This window comes from Mauremys reevesii, linkage group 4, assembly GCF_016161935.1.
Source record: "Mauremys reevesii isolate NIE-2019 linkage group 4, ASM1616193v1, whole genome shotgun sequence".
NCBI lineage: Eukaryota > Metazoa > Chordata > Testudines > Geoemydidae > Mauremys > Mauremys reevesii.
Window position 1 is genome coordinate 128,883,354 of NC_052626.1, and position 14,092 is coordinate 128,897,445.

General features: G+C 51.8%; 1 protein-coding gene across 8 annotated transcripts in view; it reads right to left on the reverse strand.

The window, feature by feature from the left end:
• The window catches only part of LOC120404255 (metabotropic glutamate receptor 4-like), a 129,478-nt gene that overhangs the window by 26,036 nt on the left and 89,350 nt on the right, over window positions 1-14,092 (reverse strand). Inside the window, exon 1 of one of the 8 annotated variants that reach the window (XM_039536424.1) lies at window positions 5,508-5,521. The exons of 6 other annotated variants lie outside the window; for them this stretch is intronic. The gene's annotated coding sequence lies outside the window, so the exon portion shown is untranslated. Of the gene's footprint in view, window positions 1-5,277; window positions 5,398-5,507; window positions 5,522-14,092 lie in introns of those variants that run through there. One more of the 8 variants, XM_039536422.1, reaches the window with a different exon arrangement.

The following is a 14,092-nucleotide window of genomic DNA, read 5'->3' on the forward strand; positions in this document are numbered from 1 at the left end:
CGGCCCATTGAAAATAGCACTCTGGGGTTCCAGGTTTATTGTCTCAGCAACTCCAGATTAGATTTGTTCAGTTTACACAGGGGGTGGGGCGGGGGGAGAGGAATGGTTTTACCAATGGCCAGCCCCACAAACTCTACCTGGGCTCCAGGAGTCAAACGGCACGTTGTGGTACCTGCACCATCGCCAGGGATGCAGAGTCCCTCCCCTGGATTGTCCCCTCGGAACAATGCACACAGAGGGGACACCGACATTGGCCCTCCAGTGGGGAAGGGAGGGCTCAGCTGTCTGCACAGCACTGCCTCTTATCCCTACCCCTCATGTGCTGCAGACCCGAGGCCCTGCACGGCTCAGAGGTCTGCACAGAGAGAGGAGGATAGAGATGATGAGTCAGGGGGAAGGGTGGACGGGGTGGCAGGGGACACACCGTCCCCAAGCCTAGAGCTGTTTTATCTGTTCCCCCAAGAGCCAACCCCATCCCCCAAGGGGAGCCGTGTGGCTAAGGAGTGCTGATGGGGATGCTTGTGGATCAAAGCCTAGTGTGGAGGTGCAGGGCCTCCAGATAGAGGGCACTGGCCTTCAGCAGAACCCTTGGGATCCCCGAGGTTTGGCTTCATGGCCTTTTCCACTATGGGGAGGGTGTGTGAGAAAATGAGCCCTCCTCCTCTCCATGCCCACATGGGAGAGCCTCAGAGTCCACTTCTGTCATAAACATACAGCTAAGGGTAGCACAAAATCCCTCCTTTACCTGTCAAGCCTTAAGAAGCTCAAATAACCTGGTTGGCACCTGACCAAAAGGACCAATAAGGGGAGAAGATACTTTCAAATCTGTGGGGGAAGGTGTTTGTTTTGTGCTCTCTTTGTGTCTTCTCTCCGGGACAGCAAGAAACCAGGGCAGGGAAAATGCATCTCCTAAAGCCAGACCTGAACTAAGCATCTAAGATTACAAATTGTAAGTAATAGGAAGGAAACGTGTTAGATTATCTTTTGTTTTAGCTTGTGAATTTCCCCTAGGCTAAGAGGGAGGTTTATTCCTGTTTTGGTTTTTTTTGAAACTTTACAGTTTTGCCTAGAGGGGAATCCTCTGTGTTTTAAATCTGATTACCCTGTAAAATTACCTTCCATCCTGATTTTACAGAGGTGCTTCTTTTACTTTTTCTTTATAGTAAAGTTCTGCTTTTAAGAACCTGATTGGTTTCTAGTGTCCTAAAAACCCAAGGGGCTGGTTTGTGCTCACCTTGTTTGCCCTCAAGCCTCCCCAGAAAAGGGGGTGAAGGGGCTTGGTGGGATATTTTGGAGAAACAGGAACTCCAAGTGAACTCCTAAATCTTTGTCTAACTCACTTGGTGGTGGCAGCGATACCATTCCAAGGACAAGGAAGAATTTGTGCCTTGGGGAAGTTTTTAACCTAAGCTGGTAGAGATAAGCTTAGGGGGTCTTTCATGCGGGTCCCCACATCTGTCCCCTAGAGTTCAGGGTGGGGAGGGAACCTTGACAACTTCTCCCATGGGCTCCCACCCCCATAGGTCTTTACCTCATGAGGGGATACAATGGCCAAGTGTTTTAAGTAGAGGGGATGGGGAAGGGAAGCACAGCCACCTCTCCCATGCTATAAACAGGGAAGCCCACCCCGCATCCCTGGCTTGGGTAAGGCAGGGCTTCCACACAGCTCCACCCTCTACCCTCTTGCCAGGTGTGGCCCAAGATTCCCCCACCACCCCATCTCCATCCACTGCCAGTGCTGGACAGCAGTGTTCTAACTAGCAGGTGCTAACACCTGCACTGAAGATGCACGAGCCAGGCTGGAACCCGACTCCCTCTCCTCCCAGCCATGCTGGCTCTGCAGGGCGAACAAGAGCGGGACAGTCCCCATTTCCACATCCGCACCAAGCTGGTTATTGGTTACGTGTGTCCGCGGCTACCGTCTCTCTTCCCTGATTCAGTGACTTAGCAGGAAACGAGCTGTTGCGTCTTTTACTCTCGACACAAAGGTGCCAGGGAGGAACCTTTGGGCACAGCAGCATCCAAATCCCCATGTTTACTGACTATACACAACACAACATATCAGGCCTTGTCCCATATACACACGGGAAGCCCCCAGAAGAGCAACGGGTAGAAGGCAGTGAGCACCGGTAGAGGGTTCACAAGCTATTTAAAGGGATACTTCCCAATTCCTGAACACTGCACTAACCAGTACAATGCAAGTTGTACAGTGAGGTAAACAATCCAGCTCACTCGAGCAAAGCTGGAGGGGTCACTCTGCGTTTACACTGAGTTGCTTGAGAATAAAGCAGAATCTGGCCCAGTGGGCTCAATGGAGCGGATCCTGCTCGGCCCATTGATCTAAGGGGCCTTGCTGTTGCTGCCACTTCCCTTAGCAGTGTCGGTTTGTATGGACCTGACGGTTTCACACTTCACCACATACCTTGCTTCCATTGCCGCCGTCTGGTCCCTGCTCAGGTCTTCAATTGACTGTGACCTGGGCTGCACTTAGCTGCTGTAAAGTGATGCCGAAGCAATACAGCATCCCCTCCCCACCCTGCATTGCTGTGTGAGCATGCCAGGAACCACTCTTTCCTCCATCAGTCACAATCCAGGTTCCAGGTCCTCTCTTTCTCCCAGATCGGGTCTTCCTTGACACTTGGCTGAGGGTGGCATCCATGTGTGGGAGATTGCGGCGGATGAGGAGAAATAATCCCCCATTTTCTCCACCATTTCCCAAATCAGTCTTCCTCCCAGAGGGACCTGGTTGCACCCCACTCTCCTTCCAGCTGCGGCGAACTCACATGGCCCCTTGCACCCCATGCTCCTGTCCGACCAATTGCTCATCTACAGCTGCGAGACAAAATGGCCGCCTCATCCTGACCCTCCCTGGCTAATTCCCACACTGCCTCATAGCAGAAAGGCCATCTCTGCCAGTGCCCGGCATGACCTCGTTAGGGCTGGACCCTGGTCCTGCTAGAGCTCTTCAGTTCCTCCCAGAGCATGGCTAAAGGAGGCCTCTTGAAAGCCATACAAAGCATTCCCATGCCTGTCTCCACAGCACACCCAGACCCTGCTGACCCAGGGATCACTTCCCCAAGGAGCTGAGCAACTCCTGATGCTGCTGAGTACCCCCAACTATCACTGAAATAAAGCACCTTGTAGGAATGAACCCCCAAGGAGCAAGAGATTCCCCATAAGGGCTGCCATGAGACCACCAGCTCAGCCTGTCAAAAGTGGTGAGAGAGGACAGCTGGTCTTGTGGACAGGCATGCAAAAAGACCTGGGTTCAGTTCCTGTCTCTGCCACAGATTCTCTCTGTGACCTGGGGCAAGTCACTTCATCTCTCTGTGCCTCAGCTTCTCCTCTGTAAAGCAGGGCTAATAACAGTTTTCCTCCCAAATTTTGTCTGCTCTATTTAGCCTTTGGGGCAGGGACTGTCTCACACACTGTGTACATGCAGCCTCCAGCACAATGAGACCTCGAGAAGCTATCAGAATACAAACAGAGACAGTGCTACGCTACCACAATCGGCTTTGCCCGTGACCCCAGGGGAATCGTCTTTCTGGGTCACGCAAACCCCACTGCAGCCAGCCACGTCAATGTTTCTCCAATTCATTTCCATGCTAGCTGCATGTAGAGGGAAATTCGTATCTGTGCTCTCAAATTTCCCCTCTAAAGTGACACTGGGCTGGCAAATGGGCATGAGATGTGGAGTGTGAAATTATCTAGGATGCTGGTCTCTCTCAGTGTCTTTTTCATGAAAGCACAATTCACCAAGACTCCCTGCAAACACATACATCCCTTACCATAGCTTCGATTTCCCACGGGCTAGACTCATTCCTTCATGCCTGAACCACACACATCAAAATATTGCACCAACTGCCGATTACACGCTCCCTCCCCAAGTCCCATGTTCATTCATCAGTTCTCACACACACCCCTCTAACGGGAGCCCAGATCTCGGTGCTTTCTGCTCCATTGCCATTTTCTGTGAGAAGATGTAGGCGCTTCCCTGCTTATACCACTCGTACACAGAGAGCTGTTTGTATCCCTGGGTAAGCAAACCAACCGACGATACTCCAGCAGCAGTCACTTTCACGACAACCTCTTGCAGTGTGACAGTACAGTGATCCACATGGGCTGATGGGACAGGGAGAGCCAGCTAGTTACCACATGGGGCTGCCACTACAGGTCTCCAAGTTCCTCACTGGAGGAGCAGGAAATAAGGAGAAGCCACCCGAGCTGTCCGTATTTGGGAACCCCATTCCAGGAGGAAGGGGAGGAAACAGGAGCTCCCCTGTAGGGCCTGTGTGGAGCAGGGGTAAGAATATGGCTGCAGAGACCACAGGTGGGCAGGGCCTCCATTTTGGTAGGCGGAGGGACTATGGGGACCATCATAACAGCAGGCTGTGGCTACTGGACTATATAATGTTTGAATAAAAGAATAATGTAATTGTTCAAAAGCATTCATAGCTTGGAAGGTAAAGACCACCACACGAGTCACTAGGGGGACTGAAGCTGCCAGAGGGAGAGGATGGTCCCAGGGAGCAAGGGGAGATGATAGGGTGTCTAGGTAGCACTTGCAGTGGGAAGGGGGAGCAGGGGACCAGGTAGCAGAGAAAGAGGCAAAACAGGGGAGCGGGAGGAAGGTGTCCACAAGACTGGCTCTCTGGGAAGAATTAGCTCGCCCTCGGAAAACAAGTTTGAGAACCCCCTGCCCCAGCACTTTGCATCCCAAAGCACTTTGCAAGCCTATCATCTGTCTACACACCCCAGCATAGCAGGCAGCCACCTCTCAGGCATACAAAGCAACTTAGGACAGAAAGCGATGAACGAGGTTTTATTACATTGAAACGACAAGGATTCATTTTAGGGAGGCAGAACAGGGCGTTACCAGAATCGGATCAAAGCACTAGCCCCAAAGGCCTGTACTCTTAAGGGTCACGGGCTCTTTAATGGCCACAAATGAGCAGGAGATCCACCTTACATCTCCTGCGAAAGACAAGCCCTCCGATGCAGAGCAGTGCCCTTCCCCACCATGCTGGGGCATTGACTCCGAGGGAAGAGCACCCAGGCAAAGATACAGTGCACCTAACGGTTAGCATTTAAACCTTTGCTAGAACGTAGGGAAAATGCATCCTAACTGCCAAAGCCTTCTCTGGCATTCACATTCCACTGTTTCTCGCCCTGCCAGCTGGGTTGCGGTGCCTCGCAAGAGCGCTCCAGCAGTCTACACATGCAAATGGTATCCCCCCTGAGAGATCTCCCCTGAGCCAGTCCCTCTTTCCCCATTACCTGCATTGACAGCTGTGCAGCTACAGAAGCCCCGGCTCAGTCCCACCTTCCCCCCACCCCCCCAGCTGGTATTGGCACACGGGGGGGAGGGAAGGCTGCAGCATAACCACATGTTCTGACTCTCCCCATTGGTTCTCAAAGCCCCCGGGTTTCTCAAAGCCTAACACACAAATGGATCACTCTAGGGGCTGACAGCTGAGGCAGCCTCAACCGTAGCAGCTGGGTTTCACCTGGGGTGATCTGGAGGCTCTCAAAAGGATCCCTGGCTGCAAGAAACTCCTCCCATTATAAAGCTATTTCCTACTTTCTTTTTAAGCACTCCTCCATCCTCAACCCTCTTTCCCCCATTCAGTTCATTTATGTCCTTGTTTAAGTCCAGCCCACTCAAAGTGCACTGTATGCGAGCCCCCGCTAGAGAAGGCAAGACGGTCTAGGACTTAACGCAGGGGGCTGGGAGACAGAACTCACCCCCAGCTCTGACACTGACTCAAGAGGTGACCTTGGGCAAGTTGCTGCACCTCTGTGCCTCAGTTTCCCCACTTGTGTGGCGGAGATAATACTCGACCTAGCTGAGGTTTGTCCTGGATAGCCACCGCAAGGGCCCCAAAGCTGTGGGCCAAAGAGCACATCATATACTTAACCTATTATAACTGGAGGAGGAGGGGGGTCTTGTGGCTAACACAACGGTCTGGGAGTCAGGAGCGCTAAGTTTGGTTTTGATTCTGCCCACTGACTTCCTGTGTATCTTAGGACAAGTCACATGACCTCTTCAGTTGTGAGTCTCAAAACCCACCAGGGGGTTTATTGCCCTCCTTATCTCATTGATGTTCATGTGTCCATGGACCTCAAACATCAATTTGTCTCCAAAGCCCTTCTGGCCTAGTGGCTAAAGCACTGGACTGGGACTCAGGAGACCTGAGTCCTAGTTCTCCCTTGGCTTCTGGGTGACTTTGGGCAAGTAATTGTGCCTCTGTGCCTCAGTTTCCCCTGCTATAAAATGGGGATAAGGATGCTGACCTCTTTTGCAAAACACATTGAAATCTACTGATGAAGACCACAATCTAATTGCTAGGCAATATCATCAGCCCCCTTGGAGAAAGGGGCTAAACTGAAGCAAAAAGATAGATTTTCAAATCCTCTAGCTATCTAAGGCATTTAGCCACCCAATTCTTATTTATTTCATTGGGAGCTGTGTAGCTCAATGCCCTAGCTGCCTTTGAGACACTCCATCTTTGTGCCTCAGTTTCCTCATCTGGATAATGGGGACAATGATTCTCACCCACCTTTACAAAGCCTCTGAGATACAGGGATGAGAGCTGCTGGCTATTCTAGGGACGGTGCATTATTAATGCAAACCACAGAAAAACAGAAAGGCAGAGCAGGCAAATGCATTCCCTGAGCGGGAAGCTCTTGACTATTTAGCACAAGGAAACAGTTTAATTTAATCTTGTTTTAAACACAGAACTTGGTATCTGAGCTAGATGTGTCAGGCCAGATCCCCAGCTGATGTAAATGGGCATTGCTCCACTGAAGCCACCCAAGCGCCTCCCATTTACACCAGCTGAGGATCCGGCTGATCTGTGGCTTTCCCAGATGGGAGGGGCCCTGCCTGAACTAACCCAATAAATTATGTACGTCTCCGCCTGTCAAAGCTGCTCTGAAGGCCAATTTCCAAAGCATTTCTGACAGCCGGGGCTTTTAAGCAATCAGAATTACCCAGAGCCAAGCTGTTTGCTTCAAAAGTGAAGGAGCATCTGAGCTTTGCAGCATGAAAGCTTCTGATTCCCAGGCTGGCCCTGCTGTATTTTCAAAGTAAATTCCCAGCCAGAAAGCCCTGGATCTCACATGCTGGGAAGACGTGCTTAGCACATCATAACAGTGCCTCATGGTCCTAGGCAAGGGAGGCTTAGCTCAAAGGTCAGCTGGCACCGTATGGAGAACCCAGTGATCCAAAACCATGGACATCCAGAACTCCTGGACACCCAGGACAAGGGGTTTGTGAGTTTCAACCCTCAACAAAGTTATGCAACGCTGGGACCAGGCAGCACAGGCCAGTGGGGTCATGGGAGTCAGGACTCCTGGGTTCTTTTTCCAGTCTTCCACTGACTTGGTGCCGAACTCTGGGAAAATCCCTTAGGGCCTGATTTTCACAAGTGCTGAGCACTTAAATGTAAGTACCTTCCTGGGGAGAAAATACCAGGTACTAAAGGGCTTTTACAGTAAACCATAACAAGAAAAAGTGGCTGGAAAGTTAAAGCCATACAAATTCAAATTAAGAAAGAAGGTACATAGTGAAAGGTAACCAGGACAATTAGCACAGGAAGTGGTTGGCTCTCTCCAGAGGTCTTCAGATCCAGGCCGGTTGCCTTTCTGGGAGGTATGCTTTAGCCCAGGCCTGCACAACTCGTAAAGCGGCGAGGGCAATATTACTCCAAAGAAAACTGCTGAGAGCCGAGCCCCGCCAAGCCCCACCCCACCCCCAGTGCCGCCAAGCCCCCCTGAAACACAACACCCCCCGCAGTGCCACCCAGCCTCCCTGAAATACTCCCCAGCACCGCTCAAACAAACCCTCCTTCCCCAGCGCTGCCCCACCGAAACAGTGGTATTGAACCTTGGTAATATGTTATAGTGGGCCCCTAAGGTAGTATAATTAAGGTAAAAGAAAAATGTCTTTTTCCTAGAAGTAGAATAAGATCTTCCCCCAACTTTGTAATCAATTGCCCTGTTGAATGAATGAGGTGTGAATGAGGAAGGCGTGGAAGGCAGCACCTCCAGACAGCTGCAACCCTTGGAGAGGGGATTGGAGCCAGACCAGATCAGAAGAACAAGTCAGCCACTGACTCCTCCCCAGCCCCCCACCCCCTCAGTTTGCCTCCTCAGCCCCCGCCACTGCCCGCTTGCCTGCTCAACCCCACCCATCCCCGCTCGCCTACTCACCCCCGCCACTGCCCGCCCACTCACCTCCTCAGCCTCCCACCCCCAGCTCGCCTACTCAGCCCCCACCTCTTCAGCCCCCCTCCCTCACCCACCGCTTGCCTTCTCACCCCCCGCGGGCTGCACAGTGAGCCCACGCGGGCTGCATGTTGTGCAGGCCTGCTTTAGCCACACACAAGCTCATGGGCTCTTGCGAGGGTAACTGGACACCAGCGCTCACTACACTTTAAAATCAGGCCATTAGCCTCTCTCTGCTTCAGTCCCCCCACCTTTAAACGTGGCTAGTGATAGCTGACCTGGCTTTCAGACCCATGAATGGAACGTGCCAGATACTCTCATTCCTGTCCTATCCATGCATCACCACACTGACTGGCTGAAGAGGAATGGTGTCCTTGTATAATGAGGGTTGACACCTAAATCTTGGTCACAAAAGAAACCCAAGCCAAAGATTAATTTACGACAAAGCAATCAATTGTTTCGATTGACAAAGCTACCCCGGCCAGGCCTGCACTTCAGAGTGGCCTTGTCAATAGGACAGGATTTAATTAAGCAGCAATAATGGCAGTTCTCGCAGGGATGAAGTCTGAAGTGATGTTTCTCCCAATGAGGGATCCACCCTATTTCTACATTAGGCAGAGTGTCCAGTTCTCTGCCAGGTCTCCTGGGCTGTCCTTGATGTTACAAGAGTGCTCTGGATGTGTATAGAGGTCACTAGTAAGTTGCCATCAGATGGTGCTCCAGAACATGTAGCATAGTTACTGGGTTTTGCAGGACCCATAAAACTTCTCGTTGAACTGCACGCTGCAAGTGGATTCCTTTGTGCAGCTCTTTACATCAGCTCAGGACAGTTTGCACCAATGCCCAAGGAGTATAAACGCTACCGTTCTGTTCCGGTAGCAGTTTACACTCCCTCTGTGGCAATCAGGGGAGGCTCTAGCCATTTCGCCGCCCCAAGCATGGCGGCACGCTGCAGGGGGCGCTCTGCCGGTCGCCGGTCCCGCGGCTCCGGTGGACCTCCCACAGACGTGTCTGCGGATGCTCCACCGAAGCCGCGGGAGCAGCGGACCCTCCGCAGGCACGTCTGCGAGAGGTCCACCGGAGCCGCCTGCCGCCCTCCCGGCGACCGGCAGAGTGCCCCCGCGGCATGCCGCCCCAAGCACGCGCTTGGCGTGCTGGGGCCTGGAGCCGCCCCTGGCGGTAATGCAAGTAACTAGGCAGGGTCCAGGAAAATGGAGAATCAGACCCAAAAATCTATTGCCAATAGAAATGGCCATAGGCCCAAACCCCAGACCTAGACGCTTCCAACCTTTAGGGAAGTTTAGTGTTCAGAGCCAATCACTGGAGAGCAGACCCATTTCTCCTCACTCCTGAGCTAAAGGAGAATGGCTAGCAGTCTGGTCCATGACTGCGGGAAACCCTAGACAGAGAGACTAGACAACACAACCAGGGTTCCAGGGAGCACCTCGGGCTCTGTCTGTGTCCAGCAGCCTCAAAGAGTTGCTCTTATTGGCAAGTCCTATCTCCCCTGCCACAAAGGACTGTACAACCAGTGGCTACTTGGCCACACTGACTGGGCTTGGGATCCACGTCTAGGTAATACACCCTTGTAGAACTCGATTCACCCTGGGTCCAGAATATTTTTGAGACAGGTGAACACAATTAGTTTTCTCTTCATCGCTGAAGCGTCATTGCAAAAGGGCAGTTGAGATTCTGTGCCTGGACCGGTATGTTGTCCTTGCACTCTTGCAGTGCTGAGCTAGATAAATATTCATTGCTCAATCTGAATAATAAATGTTGCACGGGTACATAACTCCTGGAATGCTACAGAACAAAGCGTTTCTATGCACATGCCTAAGCTAAGCATCCAACACTTATTGACTATTTGCATTCTAGTAGTGCCTAGAAACCTCTACCCAGAACAGGACCTAAATACATCGAGTGATCAGAACCCAGATATCCTGAGTCCCAGCCCACTACCTTAACCATTAAGCTATCTTTGCTCTGTACATTTAAGCACCTTGCCCAAACCCACCTGTGTGTGCACACAGCTTAGGTAATCACATAGGTAACTATCCCTGCACACATATGCACAAACACCTGATTCTCGCATTCAAACCCACATTTTGGTGCACAAATGCAGCAGCTGCAGGCTCATCAGAACTTTTCAGGCCTGTTTAGGGACCTGTACTTAAGGGGGGGCCTTCCTTATATGGTCTGTGAATATACAGGAACCACTTCTTCCCCCACCAAAATGCAGCCACTTTTGGAGCAGATAAGGAGCTTGATCTTGGCATTGAACCAAACGTAACAACAATTTTGTTCTATTAGTTAAGAACACTAACAAGTGTGGGTTTGGTTTTAACACTAGGAATGCGCAAGCTAGAACCCGCTTAAGTCCCTGGGCTAAATCCTGAGCTTCGAACTCAGCCCTTATTAAGGCCAAAACGAAGGGTATGCATACACCCGGCGCTGGAGGTGTCATTTCCTTTTTGGTTCGACTTACCCATGCTAGCTTCAATCAAGCTAGAGTGCTAAAAATAGCAGCATCGTCACAAAGGCACGGCCAGCGGGAGTGGCTAGCTGCCCCAAACACCATCTCATCCGAGCCCCTAGGTACATTGTCGGCGGCTAGCCCATCCCGCTGCCCACAGCTACCCTGCTATTTTTAATGTGCTCACTCGATCAGAGCTAACTTGGGTACGTCTACCCGGGCTGGAAATCACACCTCCGGCATAGACGTGCCCTGAGTGAAGACCTAGGGCCTCATCCCAGTGGCATGGACTTGCATAGGAATCAGATCACACCTGATTTGGCCCACTGACCTCAAATGGAGCTCAGTCAGCCTGTGTACAAGGGCAGAAGCTGGGAAAGGAACTCGGGGTTCAGTCCTTAATGAGAGGCTTTGTGCTGCTCACTCCTCTCGCCCTCTGCTGCTGCTGCTGCATTAGACACGCAAGCAGATTTTTACAGCAGGTTCAAATCCAGTCAGGGCGGAGCCCGAGACGAAGTCCCCGAGCCCTCTGGACAAGTGTTTATTTCCAGTGTGTTGAACTGCCTCTCTGGGCAGCAACGCAAAACGACAGGAATAGATGCTAATCGAGTAAAACAGCCTCGACCTGTAACAAGAAAACTAATACATGTAGCCCCTAGCCCAAGGCCACAGGCAAAACCCAGGGGAGCTGTGCACTTTTTACTGATGGGCAATGAAGGACCAGATATGCCCCATGTCCCCACACCCATCCAGGCCCCAGATGTTCACATCTCAGGACTCTTAGCAAGAGCTCATCAGCTGATGTCAAGTTGCATGACAGGGGTTGGGGGCTCCAGCAACTAGGACCCAAACCATAGAGGGTATCAAAGATCAGTGTAGGCACCCTGAACTGCCCCCCAGGAAGTTGGTGTGGTCTACAGAGCACTGGCATCATGTAGAAGAGAACCCGCCAGGAGAGATGCTGAACATCTCCAGCTCCCATTGCTGGCAAATGCAGCCTTCTCAATACACAGCCTGTTCCCAACCTCCCCCAGCTGACTTGCAAGGAGCTGAGAATCAGGCCAGAGTCAGAGCTGGCACCATGGCAGAAACAGGGTCACAATGCAGTGGGCAGGGGTGGGAAGGGATGTGCCCGGGGTCCTGAAATCCCTTATCTAGTGATCGCTAAAGCATCCCTGTGCAGCTCGCCCTTTGATTAGAGACCCACTCAGCAGCCAACCGTTCAGTGGGTTTCCTTTTGAGGACTGAGTGACTCAAAGCCCATCTCACTGGCTCAGACTGCAAGTGCAATGAGCCAGAACATTTTTGCATAGTGCAAGGAGGGCTCGGGGTGGAGTGGGGTGGAGAGGAGAGACACCCTGTTCAGCTGGTGCCAGCTTCTGTCACGTCAGCCATGGAACCACAAGGGAAATATCACAGCCCTGGAATGAGGCCCAGCAGCCAAGCTCAGCAGAGCCTGGAGCACCCAGAGAGCCTGGGAGCAGCTTCTCTTTTAAAATAAGATTATTTCCCTCCTGTTCTCTCTCTCTCTCTCTTTCATGTATCTTTTGATCATATGATCTGAATGAGCTGAAGGTAAAAATATCACAGCAGGTAACAAAGAGATGCAAATAATGAGAGGACAAGAACTCCCCTGAATCCTCCTCCCAGTCTCAAGTGAGATGCTACAAGGAGAGGGTCCAAGGAGTGTGTTGGAAATGGGGCAGGAAAGGAGTGATTTCCACCCCTCCCCCCAACACACACACACACACACACACCCTCTCCTCTTGCTCCAAAAAGCTGATACAATCTTGAGTCCAAACAGGCAAAATTCGAAAGTGACTTTCTGCCCCCTACCCCCAGCTCTAAAATGACCAATGTGCTTCAGAGCCCTAGTTGATTTCCTCTCTTCAAGCTCTGCGAAGAGTCCCGATTACCTGGCTGTTACCCGCCGCTCTTCCCATCCATTCCCACTGGTTCCTGCAGTCCCGGGAAGCTGAACGACGACGAAAGCAGCACTGGGCGGGGAGGATGGGGAGAAAGGACTCAGGAAGCCGAACATACTCAGTGGATGAATAATTCAGCTGCTAACAGCTTTACTGGTGCATCCTACAGGCCTGGGGACTCTTCCCCTGGAGCTAGGTTACCCTTTTACATAACTGGATCTTATATCTAGCTAGCAACTTGCATCCCAAAGCACTTAAACAAGAATCACACCCCCACTGAAATGCACCCACCTCTGGGGTGGGGGGTGGGAGTTGCACAGCACATAGCACGCTCATGGGGATGTGGGAGAGGAGGTATTTTGTATCGGGATACAGAGGCAAACCCCCACTCTCATGGAAAGTGCCTCTGGATGCAGACACGTGGCAGAGAGGCAAATGCCCAAATCCCCATGCAGACTGAACCTCGCCACCGAAAGCTGGCACGGAGTCATCTAGATACTGACTGTGTAATTCCACTGAGCCAAGGGGCCAGATCCTCAGCTGGAGCAAGCCAGCCTAGCTCTGTAGGTATTTCACTCCGGCTGAAAAGCACTCAGCTATCCTCTGCATTCAGCAAGGCCTAAATAGCTGGACTCGGAGGGGAGTCTGAGCTGCAAAATTAAGACGGGGGGCATCCTGGTTCAAAGGCATTGGGAAGCTACAGTAGCGGCTCTAGCCTTGGGGCACCCACCCCACTCAGAAGCATAAGAAAAGAAAATCCGAGTTAAATAAACAGATTCCCCCCATCTTCGTGCTCTGCACCTATCCCAGCGCTTGCCAAAACGATACAGGAGCAGCTGCTCAAAGGTAATTCTGCTCATTCCACCAGAGGATCCACACGAGCAGCTGTATGTGACAGCCCATGAGTCACTACAGCAAAAGATAGGCCCCCCTTCCTGTTTACCATTTCAAAATACAGCATCCGTGTTTGTACAGCACCTGGCACAACAGAGCCCTGATCTGTTTGAAGCCTCTAGGAACAACGGCCATGTAAGTGTTACATCCACAGATCTAGAATATTGTGTCCCCCCCCCCCCACCTCCAATCCCAGGTTTTCAGTTACAAAAAAGACGCAGAGCCGCAAACGCACGGAAAGTGTGCGATGGTGCATTTCCCCTTCTCGGTTTCCACTGAGCTCAGCTGCAGCTGAGCTATTTGGACAGCGAGAGAGCCTGGGATTTATTCACGGAAGCAAGAGGAAAGCAAAGCACAACCCCAGCCTCTCCACGCCAGGCGAGCGCTTTATCAGCACATAATGAGCCCGTCTTGATGGCTCGTTCTATTTCAAATGAGAGATTCGCCCGCCCACCCCCCACTCCAAAGGCTGGATCCGAAATCTGGCAAAAGGCACGGTAACTAATCGGATGATGTGCGCATTTCCAGGTTCCTGGGCTGTAAATCCGCAGCTCTGGTTGTCGCTCTGCCC